This window comes from Canis lupus, chromosome 1 (genome assembly GCF_048164855.1).
Source record: "Canis lupus baileyi chromosome 1, mCanLup2.hap1, whole genome shotgun sequence".
NCBI classification, from domain to species: Eukaryota; Metazoa; Chordata; class Mammalia; order Carnivora; family Canidae; genus Canis; species Canis lupus.
In genome coordinates, this window is record NC_132838.1 from 73839286 (window position 1) to 73852631 (window position 13346).

At 39.8% G+C, this 13346-nt stretch overlaps 1 protein-coding gene and 1 long non-coding RNA gene across 3 annotated transcripts in view; one reads left to right on the forward strand and one right to left on the reverse strand.

Annotated features, from left to right (window-relative positions):
- Nucleotides 1–13346, reverse strand: part of LOC140638332 (uncharacterized) — a 47515-nt gene that overhangs the window by 20667 nt on the left and 13502 nt on the right. Inside the window, exon 4 of the mRNA XM_072835476.1 lies at nucleotides 7734–7825. The gene's annotated coding sequence lies outside the window, so the exon portion shown is untranslated. The remainder of the gene's footprint in view (nucleotides 1–7733; nucleotides 7826–13346) is intronic.
- The window catches only part of LOC140638341 (uncharacterized), a 41164-nt gene that overhangs the window by 3854 nt on the left and 23964 nt on the right, over nucleotides 1–13346 (forward strand). For both annotated transcript variants that reach the window (XR_012035425.1, XR_012035426.1), the window contains exon 2: nucleotides 11183–11335. This is a non-coding gene — a long non-coding RNA (uncharacterized lncRNA). The remainder of the gene's footprint in view (nucleotides 1–11182; nucleotides 11336–13346) is intronic.

Below are 13346 nucleotides of genomic sequence, written 5' to 3' on the forward strand. Positions count from 1 at the left end.
TTTTCAGTGTGGCATCCCCTTGACTTCAGGAAGTCATTTGCATATTTTTGGAATGAATGACTCTGATTTCAGCCCTCTCTGAGGTCCATAAACCATATATATATATATATATATATATATATATATATATATATAGTTTATATATATATAAATATATATTTAAATATTTTATTTATTTGACAGAGAGAGAGAGAGAGCACAAGCAGGGGGAAGGGCAGGCAGAGGGAGAAGCAGGCTCCCCACTGAGCAGGGAGCCTGATTGGGGGCTTCATCCCAGAACCCTGGAATCTGAGCTGAAGGCAGACACTTAACTGACTGAGCCACCCAGGTGCACCTCCATAAACTATATTTATGCAATAAAAAGTAAGAGACAAACTGGCAAAAATGTTCCCTTACTGATTTGATTTCTAACTAGACTACAGAATTCTTGAGGGCTGATGGAACTCTGTGCTTTGGGGCCTCAGTTTTCTCAACTATAAAATGAGAGAGTTGGAATAATGAATTCTAAGTGATGTCAACAACAGCTAGAAAGAGCTAGAGCCAGGCGTTTATCCTCAACCGCTGGATTCAGTCTAGTTTGCTTTAGATCACAGGTCCAATGGATTCTTCCTAGCCTGGCCTTGACTTTGTAGGCAAAGTCTTAGCAATGTGAATTCCGGTAAGGCCTTCGAGGCCTAAATCTCCAATTCCAACAGTGCCTTATTGATTTTGTTTGAATAATGATCACCAGCAACATTAAAATTCAGACAATGAAGACCACAAATTCTGTGGTACTGGAAATAATTAAAGGAAAAACATTTTTCCTTCCTTCCTTCCTGCCTTCCTTCCTTCCTTCCTTCCTTCCTTCCTTCCTTCCTTTCATTTACAAACTGTGGCTATTTATGTATCAAAAAACTCTTGAGATATAAGATGCTATCTGTGAGTAATTATCTATAATATCCTGAATATAACTTTCAAAGTTTAAATTTTATTTTAACAAAGGAAACATAGTTGGTCTTAAGAAGAGTCTGTGGTTATCGACAGTTAAACTCACTCTTGTCTTTCAGGTAAAAAAAAAAAATGCATTAATTCAACCTATAAATTAATCACAAGGAACAATAAAGTGCATTGCAAAAACAGAGAGATGCAGATAGAATTTCTTTAGGCCCAATTTTGTCCTGCAAATAACAGGAAGAAAAATGTAACTTCAGAGTATATCATAACCAATTCAAAAGAAAGACTTCCTTCAATATAAAATCAAAGTGTTCAACAAAGTAGAAGATATTTTAACTATCTGGACTTCAGGCGGGTGGAGGGGAATATATACAGCACACAGCTGTCTTTACACTGCCCCTTTTGTTACTATACGGGTACAGTAAAGGAGACTTATCCCTGTAGGAATGAGATATATGCTTTTTTGTTGAAGAGAGTTACACTTTCATGATTTCCCACAAAACAGCTGCAAAAATACCTACAGTAGGGCATCTGGAATTCTTAAAAGTGACTTGAGGATTTGTGGCTAATGAAACATTGTGAAATAACACTCACCATGTTGTAAAAAAATACCCTTAACCATTTATTGGCATTCTTTAAGACAAAAATGAAAGGTGCCCTAAGAACAGTCATCTAGCTTGATTAGAAGAAAACACTGAAGTGACAGTGTAAATAGATGCCTTGACAGAAATAGATCTGGACATAGCGAGACATTTAAATCTCTTCTAAAGGTTCTGAAGAACAGTATGGTAACATCCCAAAATGATAGCCAGAGCTTAGTGTTTGATCAGACTCCAGGGCATCATCGGTAATAACTTACACGTTCTTAATATGATGTGGTTTCCTATTAGGACCAAGCCTTGTTCCCAGAAAAAAGAAAGGTGGGGGGAGGGAATTTTCTTAAAGATGTTTTTCATTCTTACCTCTCACAAAATAGGACTATCAAAATGAAAGCAGTGGCCTTTCCATGAGAACTGGAGTGAAATAAACCATGTATTGTTCCATCTTAAAATGAAACATCTGGCTGATTTAAGAAGAAAACCGGCTTAATTATTCCCGAGTATCTAATGGAGAGAGGTTAACTTCAGAATCTATATGTCTTTCCAGAGTGGACATGGAAGAAAAAAAAAACCATAAAGTTATTTTTGACTCAAGAAAGTAGATCTGGAGGTAATTTAGTGAACACAAATTACCACTGACAAGGGAAGAAATAATTTATTCTCCTGGTGATTCTTTTTATATGACTAGGCAGTGTGGAGCTGTCAGCAGGGAAAAGGCACTGGCTGGATTTAAAGATAATTGAAATCCAAGCCCAAAATCCTGTAAGATATCCAGGGTATCATATGAAGCTGAGAAGTCTTATTTCCAAACTGAAGCACAAGGGTGAAGCCATGAGATGTGCATTCAGGTGAGGGAGAGTTAGGATAGCTAACTCTGAAGTACTTCTTGACAAATCCTTCTTTTTTTTTTTTTTTTTTTTTTTTACAAATCCTTCTTTTAGCTTCACTTTTAGTTTAGTTTAGTTTTTTCCTGGGTCCTTAGTCTAAGGGTCTCTTTTCCCCACAGTGTTTGCCAGTGTCTGCCTGGAAGTCCTTCCTCAGCTCTTCCTGGATGCTCCCCAGATGGCTCCTTCCTGCTTGGTGGACCTTGGTCACTAGACATAATCCACTTGGGAGGGTGTTGTCCCTTCTCTGATGGAACTATGGGACATATGTGGTGGGATGGGACATTGATTTGATTCCCGGCCACATTTCCCCTTAATGTCCTGTGCCCTCTCCTCTACTTGGCCGTCACTCACAACTAAGGCGCCACAGAGTGACTACATCCTAGAAGCAGGAAGTTTGAGATTGTGCTCTAAGTCTATCTTCTCCCATAGTTCTAGGGAAAAGCACCCATAGTTAGAACTTTTCTCAAACCTTCACAAAGGGTTTGAGACTCATTGAAGTTATTACCCTTGACCACCCAGCCCACACTTCTCTCAACCATTTCTTCTTCTAATCTCCATAGTGGGAAACTCCACTACCTTTTGGGAAAACCCAGTCTTCCTCCTGGGCTTCCCCTGGAATCTATTGTCTTCTCCTTCCAATACTCTATTTCCCCCAGTTTCAAAGAGTTACACTCTGAAAGGAAGGGGCACTAGAAGGGCATTGTGATTGCTGGTCTTTGGCATTTTAAATCTTGAGAACAAGCCAACTACCCCTTTTGCATGGTGAAGCCACCACTGATTTGAACACACATACATGTCTCACAGAACATATTTTAAATCTCACAGAGAGTATCACCTAAACTTATGAAGAAGAATAATTATCAGGCTACCCCATTATTTGAAAAACTGCCTCTCACAATGGAGTTATATTTCCCTTTGTTATACAGAGCACCAGTAATGTCATTTCTTGGTCCTCAACAAATTTCTCCCCTTCACCTCTCTGTCTACCATCTACTAAGAATAACCACATAAGATTGCTTAAAACACTGCTTTTACTACACAAATTCTCAGTGGATATTTTCAAGTTTCTAAATAACTCAAATTCTTACCCAAGGGTCATTAAGGTCAGTATCTTTCTGGGGTAAAAAAAACCATAGTGACATTTGAAATTATTTTGTTGATGAATATAGTCCATTGGTAATCATCTAATTAGATGTGAGATGGGTGGTCATATGGATAATCCAAAATAATTTATGCTCAAAATAATCTTAATCCACTGGTGTGTGTGTGTGTGTGTGTGTGTGTGTGTGTGTGTGTGTGTGTGTTGGAAATGAGATATGTAACAAATTTGAAAATTTACTATTACTCAAATAACACTGAAGGTCTACTCTAAAAACTGAATGCAAGAGACACTGAAAATTAAAAACACATTTGCAGCAATTCTTCAGTGCAACCTCCATGTTCCTTGAAAGCGATTCACCTCATTATTGCAGAATATTCTGAAACTCAGGCACATGCTATATTCAGCTCTGTGTTTCTCAATCTTTCTTGGAGGAGGCATGTATGTAAGTAGTAGTAGTAACAGAAAGAATAATAATACTAACAATAGACATGGGGGTAGCCCACACAAAGTAGAGCTACCAAATGCTTTCCATGGCAAAATAGCTCAGAAAGGACAAGTTTTGTGTGGAATTGAAAAACAATTTCTGTACATTCAGGACCTACCTTAAACAAACTAACTTGTTAGTTGTGTTTACTATTTGGGTTTTTTTTTTTAAGATTTTAATTTATTCATGAGACACACAGAGTGAGAGGCAGAGACACAGGCAGAGGAAGAAGCAGGCTCCCTGAGGGGAGCCCGATGTGAGACTTGGATCCCAGGACCCTGGGATCATGACCTGAGCTGAAGCCAGACGCTCAACCCCTGAGCCACCCAGGCGTCCCTATTGTGTTTACTGTTTGTGTCTTATGGATCAGACGGTACAACAAATCACTTGTTCAATACATCCCACAAAAATAGGGAATCGGAAGTTCCCTTCCATTAACTCTACATTTTCTTACTGAAACTTTATTGTTTCAACTGGGTAAGAATAACTGTGGAAAGAGGATCACAAAGGGACCGAGAAACGGTGTCTGATGAAAACACTTAAGGCACAGTGGAGTAGAGTGGAGCTTGGAATGAGCAGCTTGAAGCCCCATTTCAATCACATGTAGGCAATTTCCCACACACTATGTGATCCACCATGATTATTTTATTTTTTATTTTTTAAGATTTTATTTATTTATTCATGAGAGACATAGAGAGAGGCAGAGACACAGGCAGAGAGAGAAGCAGGCTCCCTGTGGGGAGCCCAGTGCAGGACTTGATCTCAGGACCCTGGGATTGCACCCTGAGCCTGAGGCAGATGCTCAACTGCTGAGCCAGCCAGGCATCCCAATCTGCCATGTTTATACCAGTTTACTGAGAATTGAGTCTACTTTGAAAAGGCATTTGTTTGTTTGTAAGACTTATGTAAGTGCACCACTTAAGAAACATAGAATTACCTATATTTGAGAAGAAATCAATAATAAATTCATAGATCAGAGTTAATTTTCAATTATAGTGTAAAAAAAAGAATTAAATAATTAAAATGAAGACATTTGACTTTATTTCAGAAGCTGATATTAACTTAAGGGTTTAAATTCTGCTGAAAATGAATGCAAAATGACTAGGTGGTTTTAAAATTATGTTGGTTTGCAAATCTTTACAATGAGTTCTATTAATGGGTAAATTTTACTTTCGAAAATGAAAACATTAATTCCCAGTCATGACTTTGAGTTGTTTTGATAGTTCTCTGATCATTCCGAGAACCGTTAGGGAATTCTTAATTTTAAATTCCCTGAAAAAATACAGACACTCATCCTCCAATATTTGATTATCTTAATGGGAAATTAGAGGTTTAAGTGGAGTTTTGAAATTAAGACAAATAATTTAATGTTGCACCTCACTTAATAAAATTAATCCCAGGATCTACAAGTTACTAGGTTGGGAGAGAATCTTCTAGAAGAGGTTATAATTAAAGTTAAGAGGGCTTTGGGAGGCCTGGGTGGCTCAGTGGTTGAGCGTCTGCCTTCGGCTCAGGTAGTGATCCCGGGGTCCTGGGATTGAGTCCCACATCAAGTTCCCTGTTTAGTGGGGAGCCTGCTTCTCCCTCTGCCTGTGTCTCTGCCTTTCTCTGTGTCTCTCATTAATTAATAAATAAAATCTTAAAAAAAAATAAAGTAAAAGAGCTTCTCATCAAGACAAGGCCTCAAGACTTTGGCTCTGAGGCATAGGCTTATTTCCAAGGAAAGAAAATAAGCTACACACATTCTTTGAACTTATCTTCGCTGCTTTAAAAATGAGAACGAGAAAAAAAAAATGAGAACAAGAGGAAGCACTAGAGCCAGAGAGAGATTGAGAGGGAGAGAGAAAGGGAGGGAGAGAATTTTAAGGAAACTATGACGCATAAGGGATAAAAAGAAAGAACATCTGCTGGATAATTAGCAAATTCCCTCACAAAGAGAACATTTAAAACTTTAAAGTTTTCAACACCAACGAGACCACATTGTTTTCAAAAACACTGTTTACTATTATTTTCTACTCTAAATTCAGTGAATTCAGGGACTTCTTTAAAGAGCAAAGTAGGGGAGGGAGTGAAGTGCCTTCCTCTGTAATTATCATTTAAAATCTATCATGAAGTTTTGGTATTTTGTTTCCACTGAAGAGGGGAAATAGCTTTAAAAATAATTTGCCAGGTTGCCTCATATCCAATTTTGCCCTTGATTTGAACCAAATTAATTTGATATCTGAAAGTATTACTTTTTAACAAACCAAGTAAACTATATAATCTCCTTCAGTTGCTAAAGAAAGTCAAGGAGTGAATTGTATGTTTAATCATAAGCAAGCTGGGAGTGGTCGAGTCTCATATCCAGCAGGAGTAATGGAGAACTGGTGGTATATTAGCCTACAAGATTGTCTGGGTTTCTTTTTTTGTTTCTTTTCTTTTTTTTTTTTTTTCCAATGATTTTATTTATTTATTTATTCATGAGAGACACACAGAGAGAGAGAGAGAGAGAGAGGCAGAGGGAGAAGCAGGCTTCATGCAAGGAGCCCGACATGGGACTCGATCCCAGGACTCCAGGATCATGCCCTGGGCTGAAGGCAGCGCTAAACCGTTGAGCCACCAGGGCTGCCCTTGTCTGGGTTTCAAGAAGAAAAATTTGAGATAGGTTTTGTACTTGGGACTTTAAGAATAAAACTATACTTTAAGCACAAAAGGATAAGGAAATGAAGCCTACCTCCTATCTGAGCAAAGAGATGAAAACACACTGAAAGTCCTGCAACCCACCCCCACGGGGCCAACAGTAAGAAAGGCTGAGATCCCCATCCCTAGGGCAGTCAGAAAAAAAGGAAGTAGAGGGAAACAGGAAGTAGCTGAGTCTGGAAAGGCTATGGCCTTGTCCTTTACTTCTCCCTGATTGTTTGGTACCCTCTCTCTCTTCCCCTCCTTTTCTCTTTCTCTTCGTTTCTTTGTTTCATGCTTTCTTCTGATACAGCACTGGGTCTACAACATCCTCCACTGAACCCGGTTCTGCAATTCAACAACGTCTTCTGCTCAGGGACTAGCACACGAGGGAGGTGTGAGCAGAAAGCAAGGTCTGGGCAGGGAATCAAGGAAGAGGAGTGTCCCATGCTTCTTATTCTAGCCTCTGACTTCAGTCTCCATGAAGAATTAGATGACTTTAGTCTTTGATAATGCACTATTTTATGGCAGCCTTCAAAAAAAAAAGTCACGATTTATATTAGAAAAAAGAATTTGCATGCATGTCCCTCAGTAAATCAAAATATATACAATTATTTGGTCAGCATGATTCATTTGATTATCCTAACCAGTGGCTTATTCACTCATGCAAATGTCATGAAAAGTTACAAAATGTCGCTTTTATTCCTCCTTCCTTCCATATTTCCTCATCCTTATTAGTGAATTTGTTATTCCATGTGAGGACCTTGCAGACCACTGACCTGAAAAAAAAGATCTATTTCACAGCTTCAACGTTTTTAGGTCCTGGCTGTGTAAGAATCAGCAAATTTTTACCTCTAAACCTGCTTTGTGCATAATAGGTGCCCACTGAATACATGTAGAATTGAAAGACCCTCCACCCCAGATCTCACCAAAATCTTATGTCAAAGGCAGTTCATACACGTATCAAATAATTCCTAAGTGATGCAAAAAATACCATACTTCTATCTGTCAACATCCAACCAGGGAAATAGAAAGCACTCTGGGTATGCAGAATAGAAGTAATTTAATACCTTATGTAGATGATAGAAGCTGAGAAGCAGAACCCAACATGGTGTTGCAACCCAGAGACTGGCAGGAACAGGAAGTTGCTACCTCTCCGAGACTGGAGGAATAGAGAGAAACATGTTGTCTGAGTCCAAGGCCAAAGTAACAGGAGGCAGTGCAAACCACAGCAACCCAGAGGGTTCTGGAGGCATGGGAGAGACACAATTCTTGTAGGGGATATTGCCAAAGGCAAAGAGGAAAGGGAGGAATGCCCTGGTTTCCACCTTTCCTCATCCACTAGCTTACACCAGTGCCTCCCATTAGCCAAACACAGCTGGGAGGCAATTGATGGAGAAGGCTGGGAAACACAGGGCATAAGACAGAGTGGTAGAGAACAGAAAATGGACCTGAGAGCAAAAGGCCCAGGTCTAGCGCAGCATCAAGTGCTAGCTTTGTTAATATTACCCCTGGGTATGAAATAAATATGGAAAAAAGCACTGTTGTTCCTGACATATTATACCATGAGTGCTCAATACACTTTTATATATCACCCCTATATTTATATCACATATCAGGATGACTCACAGAAGTCACTGACAAGCTCATATGCAAAATCAAGAAGAGGAGTATTTGAAATGGCATCAAATAACTTTAGAGTTATTTCTCTCTAGTGTTGCCTAAACAATCAAAAAAGATTACTCTACACACATATGATGTTGTTGGAATCATTACCCTGAATCAAAGGGAGTGACCTACTTAATCTACATTCTCTTTAGAAGAGCAAAGGTTGGCAGGTCTGGGAAACCAACAGCCTACAGAATGCATGTTTCCCACCAAGCCATTTTGCCCAGCCTTTTTACCAGTTCTGCAAGCTTATGGTGTCTGGCTTGTGGCTAGACCACAATTCTGACAGCAATTGTCAAGTGGGGGCTGTGCCAGGCTGACTTCACTGTGATGATATCACAGTTGGGTTGCCAGTCTCAACAGGCTGATGTCAAAGCCAGCCCATACCTCCAACCTGCTCAGTCTGTTGGCTAAAATAATTGGCCAACATTAAGCTAGGGACTAAAGACCAAAGGATTATTTTAGGTACTAGTCGACTAGTTTCACAGGACCAGCTGCTCTAAATAAGCCACCTTGGACTACGGCGTGTACAGTGAGGCAAGATTTTGGAGTCAGACAGATCTAGCTCCAAATCCCAGTTCTTTTGCTTACTAGTCACATGGCACCAGGCATTTCAAATCTCTCCTCTGAAAAAAGGAGAAAGGAGGTTAAGATTAAAGACTTGATGCACATAAAAGCCCAGGACTCCGTGTAACAGAGTGTACGTTCAACCAATGACATCCACTGTGAATATGAATGCTAAATAAAAAAGAATCATTGATAATAATGATAATCCAGGAAGGAGATAATTTTACAGGATGAAATTTTGGCTCAATCACTAAAATAAAATGACAGAGTAAATGTCCAAATCATTTGTCTATATATACTCAACTGATGTATGCTTTCCTTCTTGGAGACAAAAATGTTCCCTAGGCTGCTTTTCGGGCAACTGACATTTAAGACTAGGTTTCCTGCACTTGCAGGTGGTCCTGGTCAATGAGGTCAGCTGTCCCTGCAAAGGAACATTCAAAATTGGGTCACTAAATAGGAAATCATTAAGAATCCCATTACCCCTGATTTCATTATTACTGAGAAAAAACGATCCTATTAAATTTTTTATTTTTATTTATTTATTTATTTATTTATTTATTTATTTATTTATTTATTTTTTACTTTGGAGATGTAGATCGTACTGTAGTGGCTGAAAATGACATGAATGTGCTCATATTGGTGGTAGTACAAATGTGGAGATTGTGAGATTATTTGCTAATGCTACATTCTCTAGCTTCAAAACCTAAATATTTCCCTCCCCATCTTTGTCCAGAGCCTCTCGGCTCTTCTGCCTGGTATTCCTTCCACCACCTGGGTACTCTTACACACACATCGATTGCTCACCATGAAATGAGACATGTTGGATTATTTGTAGCATGGCACGCAACAGGCCATACCCCAAAATGTGATACACATCCAAGTAATTAAAGGATTTTGTTATTGCAAAATTTGAGAAATCTGCACACAAGGAGAGTCCAAAAATCTAGGCAACTACTTTTCTTTCGGGGGCATGTTGACATATTCAGCAAATAATTTCCAAAACACTATGTGATGTTTGAAGTTGTTTTCTATCTAGACAATGTGTGTGGTTTGAAAATCACATTTGTGCAGCATGTTTTCTTAGACTGGCTGGTTAGGTGACCAGAAATAAAAAGCATGTCCTTAAAATTCTCTCTTCCAATGACTATTTCCCACAATCAAGGAGGTTCAGTGGATTCCAACTTTACATTTTTTTTTTTTTTTGCTCTAACGCCCTGTGTGGCCTTGCTCAGCTTAAATTTGAACCCAGTTCAAAAAAGCACAAGTCCAGGAAAGCATTGTGCAAGAGCCATGTTTATGCTGCGTTGTACATTCTTAGCAATACTAGCCATTTCATCCATAAACATCAATCTAAATTTTATGAGATTACCAATCAACATATCAACAAATATGACAAATTGAAAGGCAAAAATCAAGAAAATACTAAATAAAGAAATGCTTCCCAAAAAGTTTATGTAAGACAATGAGCATAATGCATTGATCAACTGAGTGAAGCAGACATTTGTGGAGTGTCTACTTTGTGCATTTCACTGTTTCTAGGTACTCAGAGGAAGAGAAAAGTGAGCAAGACTCTCAGTCCTTACTCAGAAAAATCATTTTGTCCTACTGAGGGCTTTGTTCTTCCCAAGACTTTATCACATTCAACTTCAAATGATCAATAAGAAAATCACTGCATGGTCTCTATCCAAGGATATAAAGAAATTTACCTTGGAGAGCATAGTACAACTTATGAACTGATTAATTCTGTTCCAAATGGATCCTTTTTTAAAAAAAAAATATTTTATTTATTTATTGGAGAGAGAGAGGGAGAGAGAGAGAGAGTGAGAGTGTACAAGCTGGGGGAGGGCCAGAGGGAGAGTGAGAAGCAGGCTCCCCGCTGAGCAGGGAGTCCCTATATGGTCCCTTGAGCCCAGGACCCTGAGATCATGACTTGAGTTGAAGGCAGGCATCTAACTGACTGAGCCACCCAGGTGCCCCTGTTCCAAATGATCTTATTAAGTTTTAAAGATGGGTAAAAGAAGTATAGTTCTGTTAAGCGATTCCTCAAATTTCCTTATTTCCTTATATTTATCAGTGAGACTTTTATCACTGATAAAAGTGAATGCTTATTGAATAGTTACTATGTGTCTGGCACTGACCAAACTCTAAGCATTTTACATGTGATAACTTTTTTTAGTTCCCAGAATAGCCTTTGAGATCAGGTTCCAGTTATCTATTGCTATGTAGCTAACCAACTTAAACTCAGTGGCATGAAAGAACGACTATTTCTCTGTGCTTACAGATTCTGTGGATCAGGAAATCAGACACGGATGACTTGTTTCTACTCCACAGTGCCTGAGACCTCACTCATCTGGGAAGATTAAACAGCTGGAGGTGTCCTGAGTAACTAGCTAAGGGCTGGAATCACCTGGATGCTTCTTCCCATATCACGCAGGTCTGCCACCTGGTGGGATGATTTGAAGGTTGGATCCAGGCACAACTGTGGATTGGGGCACCTATACTTGTGTGATGTCTCCACGTAGCTTGGGGATCCTCACAACATGGCAAAGTTCTTGAACTTCTTCCAAGGCAGCTCTGGATTCTAAGAGCAAATGTTCTGCTGAGCAAGGCAGAAATTGGATCACTTTATATGACCTAGGCATAGGACCATTGCTTCCCCCTAGTCTATGGCTGGCAGCACCTGTAGCCTGTTAGATCCTCCTGGGTACCCAGCAATGTAATCCACAGTCCTTGTTTCTTTCCATTCTCTTCTCAAATTCTCCTTCAATTCACTCTGATCAAGTTTCATCTGCAATTCTTCTCATTAAGGTCACTAAATGACCAAAATCTTGCTCTACCTAATGGTCACTTCTCAGCCCTCATCTCATCTAATCTTACAGCACCATGAGACATGATTAATTGTTCCTTCTTTTTTTTTTTCCGTTTGGCTTCACACTTTCTTGTTCCCCATCATACTTCTTCTTTGTTCCTTCTCTCTCTAAACTCATTCCTTTAGGGGAGCTCATCTAGTGCCTGTTTCAAATTCCATCTCCTGATTTGACATGTTCAGTGCCAGTCTTTTCTATGTGTGTATATTCACTTGATTGTTCAATGAGCATCACAGATTTCACTCGTCCCAGGAGCACTTCTGACACTTCCTATCCCCCAAACCTCGTCAGGTTCAGTCAGAAAAATCAGCATAGAGTACGGAGCACTCCAAAAGAGATGGGAGGAGGAAGAAATGTTGGCCTCCTCAACACTGTGCTTTAGCATTGGTGAGACCTGGTAAAGCCATAAGGCATAAATGGAACCATGAGTGTTGTTTATGTAGAACAGCTCCATGACTCACTTCCACAAAGTACCAGTCCTCATTGAGCTTGTTACTGTCTTTCCAGGACACTTCCTTACACACAATGTAAAATGGATATTTTATTCAAAAGCATCTTCTTGAAATTGATTCCATGTCCATAGAAAAGGGAGATGGAGGGGGTCATGAAAGACACAGAGGGATAAAAGGGGACCAGCTAAGTGACCCCAGACCATGATTTTACCCTATAATCCAGACTTAGATGTAATAAAAGAATATAGTGTCCATCTCATGGTCTTAGCAACTGAAATAGAGACTGGCCCCACTGGAAACAGAACTGGACCAAACAATGGGCAGTGAGTTCCCTCTACACATCTTTCAGGGAGGTGTATGCTTATCCTCTGAGGACCACAGGGTCTCCTTCAGCTGTTTCTCTCCGCTCCCCTTTCTAGCTAAGCTTGTCCTGTTTACACATGGCCCACTATGTCAGTCAACCTTTAATCAGCCCCCAAAGAGAAAAAGCTGATTGGTTGCTAGACACCCATGGGTGGGCTGACCTTGAGTCTAATGCATCCATCTTCTAGCAGTGAGAGTGGGACCACCTGGGCTGGCAGGATCTGTGAACTGCTGGGGCATTTCCCAGCAAAAGGGACTATTTTCTAGTAAATTATAACCCATTGCAGATTGTGTAATTGCAAATAGCAAAGAAGAAAGTTCATGTTTTTCTGATAAACACTCCCTGAGAGTAACCTTACACATGATGATTAGTGGAAATTAAAGAAATAGGAATCAAATACACTGGAATGAAAACAGTGAGGTAAGGGAGGAGGTGGAGGGAAGGCAGGATTGAAATGAAAAGAGGAGAAAAGAAAACGTGGGGCTCAGGAGAAAAAGAACAGAGTTCACCACCAACTGTCTCATAGGTATGCACATGGAGACCAGTAAACCAGTAGGGAAAGAATGAATCAGGTTTTTAGAGAAACAAAAATGCAAAGTGGGGGCGGGGGGGAAATTAGTTGGATTGCAGCCAGTTTCCAGCTCCAGACATCTGGAGCCAAGACAAGGAAAGGTGAGGGCGAGCTGTCCTTCGCTGCCACTCTTGCCTCCAGAGGAGCCAGTGACTGGGGATATTTACATTAAATTAACGCGGCTGGCTATG